Source organism: Cervus canadensis, chromosome 8 (assembly GCF_019320065.1).
Source record: "Cervus canadensis isolate Bull #8, Minnesota chromosome 8, ASM1932006v1, whole genome shotgun sequence".
Classification (NCBI taxonomy): Eukaryota; Metazoa; Chordata; class Mammalia; order Artiodactyla; family Cervidae; genus Cervus; species Cervus canadensis.
The window spans coordinates 47588977-47597717 of NC_057393.1; the positions used below are offsets into that span (position 1 = coordinate 47588977).

General features: G+C 37.6%; 1 non-coding gene across 1 annotated transcript; it reads left to right on the top strand.

Moving 5' to 3' along the window:
- The first annotated feature begins 2693 nt into the window (after positions 1 to 2693).
- Positions 2694 to 2834, top strand: LOC122446956. Its single transcript, XR_006271089.1, has one exon. It is a non-coding gene; the product is annotated as a U4 spliceosomal RNA (small nuclear RNA).
- Positions 2835 to 8741: the final 5907 nt, after the last annotated feature.

Genomic DNA, 8741 nt, shown 5'->3' on the forward strand with positions numbered 1-8741 from the left:
TTTTCTCATCTATTTGCAATTTTTAATATCAAACTAAATAATCTGTTTTGCTTCATTAAAATGTAATAAAACCCCAGAAAGGAAGGCAAATGATGTTAATAGCTAGTAGCTAAACATTTAAATTCAGGCACAAATATATTGCAGAAAAAAAGTGAGGGTGGGATATTTCAAAAGAACAGCATGTATACTATCTATGGTGAAACAGATCACCAGCCCAGGTGGGATGCATGAGACAAGTGCTCGGGCCTGGTGCACTGGAAAGACCCAGAGGAATCGGGTGGAGAGGGAGGTGGGAGGGGGGATCGGGATTGGGAATACATGTAAATCCATGGCTGATTCATATCAATGTATGACAAAACCCACTGGAAAAAAAAAATAATAATAAAAAAAATAAATAAATAAATTAAGAAGGAGAAGTTTAAAAAAAAAAATATTTTGCGTTAGTGAAAAGAAATATATAGTTTTTGAAAAGACAAAGAGTACTTATGCTTTTTTACATATAAATTGTTCCCACTGTTAGTAGTCAAGAAAAGTTCAACATGGCAACATAGGTTGATCCTGAACTCACTTCCTCCCAGGGAATACAGTTAGTCTAGAGCTACATATGGAACAGTTTTCTCTTAAAAGAACCTAATGGCTGAGTTAGTGATGGTTACACAAGGCAAACGAGAAAAAAAGACACTGAAGCAGCTAGGAGAGCTATCTCTCCATAAACCCTACCCCTACCATTGTGACCTGCTGAGTCTCTCCATGAGGAGTGAAGGCTTAAACGCCACATTGGTTACTTCAACTTTTAAGACCTCCACCTGAAAGACAAGCTCCCAAAATATCTAATTTTGAAAACGTCTGACAGGGCTCTCATCCTGAGACCCACAGAATGAAGTAATCTAACAATGGCTCTTAAAGCACCTGTATAATTAATTAGACTCACCACACCATTGGCCCATCTCAAAGGCAGCTTATCTCACCCAGACTTAAAGTGAAGGAAGTTGAAAGTGTTAGTCACTCAGTTGTGTCTGACTCTTTGCAACCCCATGGACTTGCCCCTGCCAGGCTCCTCTGTCCATGGGATTTCCCAGGCAAGAATACTGGAGTGGGTAGCCATTTCCTTCTCCAGTGGATCTTCCTGACCCAGGGATCGAACCTGGGTCTCCTGCATTGCAGGCAGATTCTTTACCCACATGAGCCACCAAAGAAGCCCCAAAGTGAAGGAAACTCACCTCCTAATGTTAGAGTTTCAGCTAGAGGAGCTGGCAGCTAATCTAACACAGACATCAAGGAACCTGCTGGAAACATTCACTGGGGACAGAGACCAGTGGATGCTGCCATTGCATTTTCCTTTCACCAGCTGTTAGAGTGCCACTATCTCCCAGAAGGACAGACATCTGGTGCCCTGATATTTGTGTCTGTTTCCCAGGGGACATTTCTTGAATACATGGTTCTGGAGGCCAGCAGAGCTTCTGCTCAAGGTCCTATGGGACTTTGACAAACACAGTTACCCAGAGAGGAGGCTATAGACTTGTCTAGCACCCCAACGATTTTGGCTGTTGCCAGGGAACACCTCCACATAACTCGGGTCTGGTGGGCATGAAGTCTAGGCTTGTGGGTCTCATAGGCTGTAACCAATGGAGAAAGAGTTCTTACAGAGCTACCACACCTAGAGTAGAGCAAGAGGGAGCAAACCCAGGAGACAAATCTTTCTGTAAAGGAGGCCTATGAGCTAGTTATTACAGCTGTGGACCCTGGAGCAGGCTTCTAATTAAATGTACACCTAGGGGATGGCTATAATCCTTTCCAGGAACCTTGGAGGGAAGGTGCTATTTTTGCGTTCTCTCTCTGCTGCACTCCAGAGATCCAGAGTCTTTCAGGGATTTACACATATATCTGGCACCCTGGTTTTAGGTATGATGCCCCAGGTTTTGTGGCTGCTACTCAGAGAACACCCTTTGATCATGTGGTTCTGGTAGCCAGGGATGTTTGCATTCCTAAGTCCAGAGGACTACGATAATCAGAGGGACAGTTCTTGGCAGGCTAATAGCCTAAGGCACTGTACAGACAGCAGACTAGAGCACATTCACCCAGTCATACTCTGAAGAGGCCTCTTTGCTTATCTAGTGGCTGATGGAGCCACTCTCAAGGAGCATGGGCAATGAACTCCATCTTGGTGTTCTCCCTCTGCCTTGCCCCAGCTAATTGGTGTCTCCCAGAAAAGACTTTATATACACATCTGACACGGCAATTTTTACAGTTGCCACCCAGGGAACACCTCCAGATTGCCAGGCCTTGGTGGCCAGTGGGGTTTATGCTTGCAGTCCCACTGGACTATATATATTTGCATATTTTTAAAAACTGCTGCCTAAGGGTCTGACATCCAGCCAGCCTAAGTCTAGATGCTGAGATCCTCTTATCTGAGACACTGACAGGTGTTGGCATATACTTAACTACTGGGAGCTATTAAAAATATAACAGACTGCTTAGACAAGCAAAAGTATTGAGAGATAAACAAGATCTAGGGCAGAACTGATCAACAAATTTCAACTCCTAGAAAAAGCTGCTCTTTCAAGACTGAAAGAGATGGTAGTTTCATCTACTGTGGAAAAACCAACTCGGAGAATCAAGGAAAATGAATAAATAAATGACTCTTTTCCAAATGAAAGAACAAGATCAAGCCTCAGGAATAAAACCTTAATAAAAGCTTTGCACAGTGGCAGTATCGTAGCCAATGAGGTTTATCCGAGGCGCGATTATTGCTAATTGAAAACTTTTCCCAATACCCCGCTGTGACGACTTGAAATATAGTCGGCATTGGCAATTTTTGACAGTCTCTACGGAGACTGAATAAAAAAAAAAAAAAAAAAAAAAAAAAAAAAAAAAAAAAAAAAAAAAAAAAAAAAAAAAAAAAAAACCTTAATAAAATGGAGATAAGTAATTTACCTCATAAGGAGTTCAAAGTAACAGTCATAAAGAGGCTAATCAAACTGGGGAGAAGAACAGATGAAAATAATTAGAACCTCAGCAAAGAGATGAAAAATATAAGAAAGAACCAAATAGAAGTGTAAGAGCTGCAGAATATAGTAACTGAACTAAAAAATAAACTAGAGGGGTTCAACAACAGATGAACTGGATGAGAGAAAAGAACAAATCCGTGAACTCAAAGACAAGTACTTGGAACTCACTGAATGAGACATAAATATAAAAAAATGAAAAAAAAATTGGAGATACCTTAAGGGTCTTATGGGACAAAATCAGATGAACTAACACTCAATTTAAAGAACTCCCAGGAGGAAAAGAGAGCAAAAAAGAGGCAGAAATCATATTTGAAGGAATAATAGCTAAAAACTTCCCTAAAAATGGGGAAGGAAACAGACTTCCAGATCCAGGAAGACAAGAGAATTCCAAACAAGATAAACCCAAAGAGATACACACCAAGACACATTATAATTAAAATGTCAAAAGTTAAAGACAAGGAAAGAATCTTAAAATCAGTGAGAGAAAAACGATTTGATACATATGAAAGAAACTCCATAAGACTGTCAGCATATCTCACAGGAGAAATGTTGTAAAAGACAAGGGAGTATCATGAAATACTCAAAGCGCTAAAAGAAAAAACTGTTAACCAAGAATCCTCTACTCATCAAAGTTATTCGGAGTTGAATAGTTAAAGAGATTTACAGACAAGCAAAACTAAAGGAGTCCATCTCTACTAAACAGACACTATAAGAACTGTTAAAGGGATTCTAATCTGGAAAAAAAGGTAAAAACTAGCAGCAAAAAATCATTTGAAAGAATAAATCCCACTGGAAAGGTAACTATATATTAAAGGTAGTGCTTTCAGTTCAGTTCAGTTCAGTTCAGTCACTCAGTCATGTCAGACTCTTCGCAACCTCTGGACTGCAGCACACCAGGGTTCCCTGTACATCACCAACTCCCCAGCAAGCTCAAATTCATGTCCAGTGAGTCAGTGATGCCATCCAACCACCTCATCCTCTCTGTTGTCCCCTTCTCCTCCTGCTGTCAATCTTTCCCAGCATCAGGGTCTTTTCTAATGAGTCAGTTCTTCTCATCAGTGGGGAAAGTATTGGAGCTTAAGCTTTACTATCAGTCCTTCCAATGAATATTCAGGACTGATTTCCTTTAGGATGGATTGGTTGGATCTCCTTGCAGTCCAAGGAACTCTCAAGAGTCTTCTCCAACATCACAGTTCAAAAGCATTAATTCTTCAGTGCTCAGCTTTCTTTATGGTCCAACCCTCACATCCATACATGACTACCGGAAAAACCATAGCTTTGACTAGATGGACCTTTATTGGCAAAGTAACGTCTCTGCTGTCTGTTTGTCATAGCTTTTCTTCTTAGGAGCAAGCGTCTCTTAATTTCATGGCTGCAGTCACCATCTGCAGTGATTTTGGAGCCCAACAAAATAAAGTCTCTCACTGTTTCCATTGTTTCCCCATCTGTTTGCCATGAAGTGATGGGACCAGATGTCATGATCTCAGTTTTTTTAATGTTGAGTTTTAAACCAGTTTTTCACTCTCCTCTTTCACTTTCATCAAGATGCTCTTTAGTTCTTCTTCACTTTTTGCCATAAGGGTGGTGTCATCTGCATATCTGAGGTTATTGATATTTCTCCCAGCAATTTTGATTCCAGTTTATGCTTCATCCAGTCTAGCATTTCTCATGATGTTCTCTGCATATAAGTTAAAAAAGCAGGGTGACAATATAGAGCCTTGCCATACTCCTTTCCCAATTTGGAACCAGTCTATTGTTCCATGTCTGGTGCTAACTGTTCCTTCTTGACCTGCATACAGTTGTCTCAGGAGGCAGGTAAGATGGTCTGGTATTCCCATCTTTGAAGAATTTTCCACAGTTTGTTGTGATCCACACAGTCAAAAGCTTTAGTGTAGTCAATGAAGCAGAAGTAGATTGTTTTAAGCACTTATAAAGCTAGTATGCATAATGCAAGACATATTTATATAATAAACTTCCTAGTAGTCACATTTAAATATGTAAAAGAAAATATAAATAAAAGAACAGGTTAACCTAGCTTTAGTAATTATATTTTATTTAACCCAGTATGTCCAAAATATTATTTCAACATGTAATCAATGTAACAAAACTACTAACAAGCTCTAAAATTTTTCCTGCTGATAATAGTGATTTAATGACACATGATGTGGCAAAATTGGGACTTGCAACAACTGCTGTGTATTGAGATGATGAAGAATAAATGGTTATCAAGAAAGAGTTAGGGAGATAAAATGTTCGAGTCACATTAGAATTATTGTGAATATTGGTAAGTGGAAAACAAGAATTGTGGCAGTAAGAACAGCAACAGGACTGACAGCCGTGAAACACATTCTGCTCAGTGGTAACTGAGAAAATTAAAACCAGCTTTACATTTCATAGAAACTTAATTCTGGGCCTATGAGATATTTAAAATTAAGCATTCCTGGTTCACTCATTCCCTTTGTCCCCCATAAGAATACAGCAAATATAAATACATTTTTAAACATTTAAGTGCTAAAAAAATTCAGTCACTGTTCACAAAATTTATATTATTTGTAGCAATAGAATAAGGAAGAACAGAATAAGGAAAATGTATAACTATTGTAAATGTGAGGAAATTTAGCCAAAATAAGGCTTGCCCTATTTTGAGAGTCCCTTGAACTACAAGGAGATCAAACCAGTCCATCCTAAAGGAAATCAGTCCTGAATATTCATTGGAGGGACTGTTACTGAGGCTGAAGCTCCAATACTTTGGTCATCTGATAAAAAAAGCTGACTCATTGGAAAAGACACTGATACTGGGAAAGATTGAAGGCCGGAGGAAAAGGGGATAACAGAGGATGAGATGGTTGGATGGCATCACCGACCCAATGGACATGAGTTTGGGCAAGCTCTGGGAGCTGGTGAAGGACAGAGAAGCCTGGTGTGCTGCAGTCCATGGGGATGCTAACAGTCAGACATGACAGAGCGACAGAACAACAACAAAGTGATGTCTAATGTTGCACATTTGCAAATTGGCAGAACTGGAATCTGACACTGAAATCTCTGAATTCTGGATGAGCACATTAGAAAAAAGAGATAAGTACTCTTCTATCAATCTTATTTTAAACTTTCATTTGGTCATTCAGCATTTAACTGTTAATACATCGTCCTAACCTGTGGACAAATGGGTTACAAAATAAGCAGGATTCCTGCTGCTATAAGAAGGCAGTTTCTCAGAAAACAATAAATATATAAATCATGATATGCATATGAGAACAAATTTACAAGAAACAAAAAAAAACAAATTAAAATCATAATGAGATTCCATTATATGCTTACTAGAATCACAAAAATTAAAGTCAATAGCAAGATCAAATGTTGACAGCAATTTGGAACCGTTGAACTTTTCATACAGTGCTGCTAGGAGAATAAAAAACAATTACTTGGGGAAAAGTTCTGGTCATTTCTTATGAATTGAAACTGATGCCTATCCTATGACTCAACACTTCCTAAATATGTATTAAACAAATATAAACTTATGTTTCCACTAAAAACTTGTAAAGAAGTTGGCTCCATAGCTCAGGGGTTAGAGCACTGGTCTTGTAAAAACTTGTAAAGAATATTCCAAGGATTTCTCTGCTTTGCAACTAAATGTCCCTCAAGTGCAGAATGGTTGAAACACACTGCAATATATTCATAAAAGGGAATTCTACTCAGCCATCAAAATTGCAAGCTACTAATATATGCAGCAACAAAAACCAATCTTTAAAAATACAAAGAAACAACACAAAATAATACTCACTCTATGATTTCATTTATACAATTATCAGGTGAAACCAAACAAATATATGAGGAAGTAACTGTCTGCAAGGAAAGGAATTACTGCAAAATATATTCACCTCTTTTCAACATTTCCTAAAATCTTATCTACTATGGTGAAAGTGAAAGTGAAGTCACTCAGTTGCGTCTGACTCTTTGTGACCCCATGGACTGTAGCCTACCAGGCTCCTCTGTCCATGGGAGTTTCCAAGCAAGGGTACTGGAGTGGGTTGCTATTTCCTTCTCCAGGGTATCTTCCCCACCCATTAAACTCAAGACCTAGGTTTTTGCATATGCTTACATTCATTCTGTAGGGTAACTCTGCAATTTCAGTTTCTCAGGTGATTCCTCTCAATATAAATACCTAATACTAAAGAGACACATTTTGTTTCCCAAATACACCTCACAAGTAATGGTAAGTCAAAGATAGCACAATAGCAACAAACACTTCCATTTAATAAGGGGGAATATGATAGGCACACAGTAATTAGTATAGAAATTCTGAAATCCCACCAGGCAAATATCATCAGCTCCCTGGTTACAGTCCAGTACTTTTCCTCTTGCAACTATTTGCCATGTATGGTTTTGCTCTCTGGGCTCCTCTGCCCACTTCTGTGTCATCTTCCTTTTTCCTATTCATAGATGACAAGCCTTCTCAGTCTGTTACTTGCCTAATGAAAGAGCAGACATCACAAAGGATGTCACAGAAATAGAAAGGAGCATAAAAGACTATCAAAATTTATATACCAACAAACTGAATAACCTAGGGAAATGGATAAGTTCCTAGAAACACACAACCTACCAAGACCAAAGCATGAAAAAACAGAAACTTGAATAGATTGAATCAGTAATCAAAAACTATCAAATAAAGAAAATCCAAAATCAGATGACCTCACTAGTGAATTTCACCAAACATTAAAAGAAGAATTATAAGAATGCTAATTCTTCTTAAATTCTTCCAAAAACTTTAACAACGAGGAACACTTCCAAAATCATTTTATGGAGCCAGCTGATCCCAAAACCAAAGACATTATGAGAAAAGAAAATTATAGATCAATATCCCTCATACACAAAGATGCAAAAATCCTTAGGAAAATACCAGTAAATTCAATTTACCAGCATATTAAAAGGATCATATACCATAATCAAGTAGAATTTATCCCTGTAATGCAAAAACTGTTCAAAATACACAAAGTATTTTATGAAATATACCATATTAAAGGAATGAAAGATAAAATAACATAATAATTTCAATAGATGCAGGGAAAGTAGTTGGTAAAATTCAATACCTCTTCATGATAAAAGCTATCAAAAAACTGGGTGTAGAAGGGATGCACTTCAACATAATAATGGCCATATAAACCCATGATAGACCCATAGCTAACAGCATGGTCAACAGTTAAAAATTGAAAGGTTTTCCTCTAAGATTGGAAACAAGACAAGGATGAAAACTCTCACCACTTTTATTCAAAATACTGGAAGTCATAACCAAAGTAACTAGGCAATAAAAAGAAAAAAAAATCATACAAGTTGAAAGAAAGATGTACAACTGCCTCTACTTAAAGATAACATGGTATTATATATAGGAAATTCTAAAGACTGCACAAAAGAAAAAAAAACTTAGAATTAATCAGTGAATCCAATAGTGTTGGAGCTTACAAAATAAAAATACAAAAATCTAAGGCAATTCTGTACACCAGCAACAAACCACTTGAAGAGGTAATTTTTAAAAAATTCCACTTACAATAGCATCCAAAAGAATAAAATACACAGGAATAAACTGCCAAGGAGGTGCAAGATCTACATAACATAAATTAAAAAATATTAATGAACAAAATGGAAGAAAACAAATAAATGAAGACATTTCATGTTCATAAATTGGAAGAATTAATATTGTTAAAATGTTTGTATTACCCCAAAGCAATCTAGAGAGTC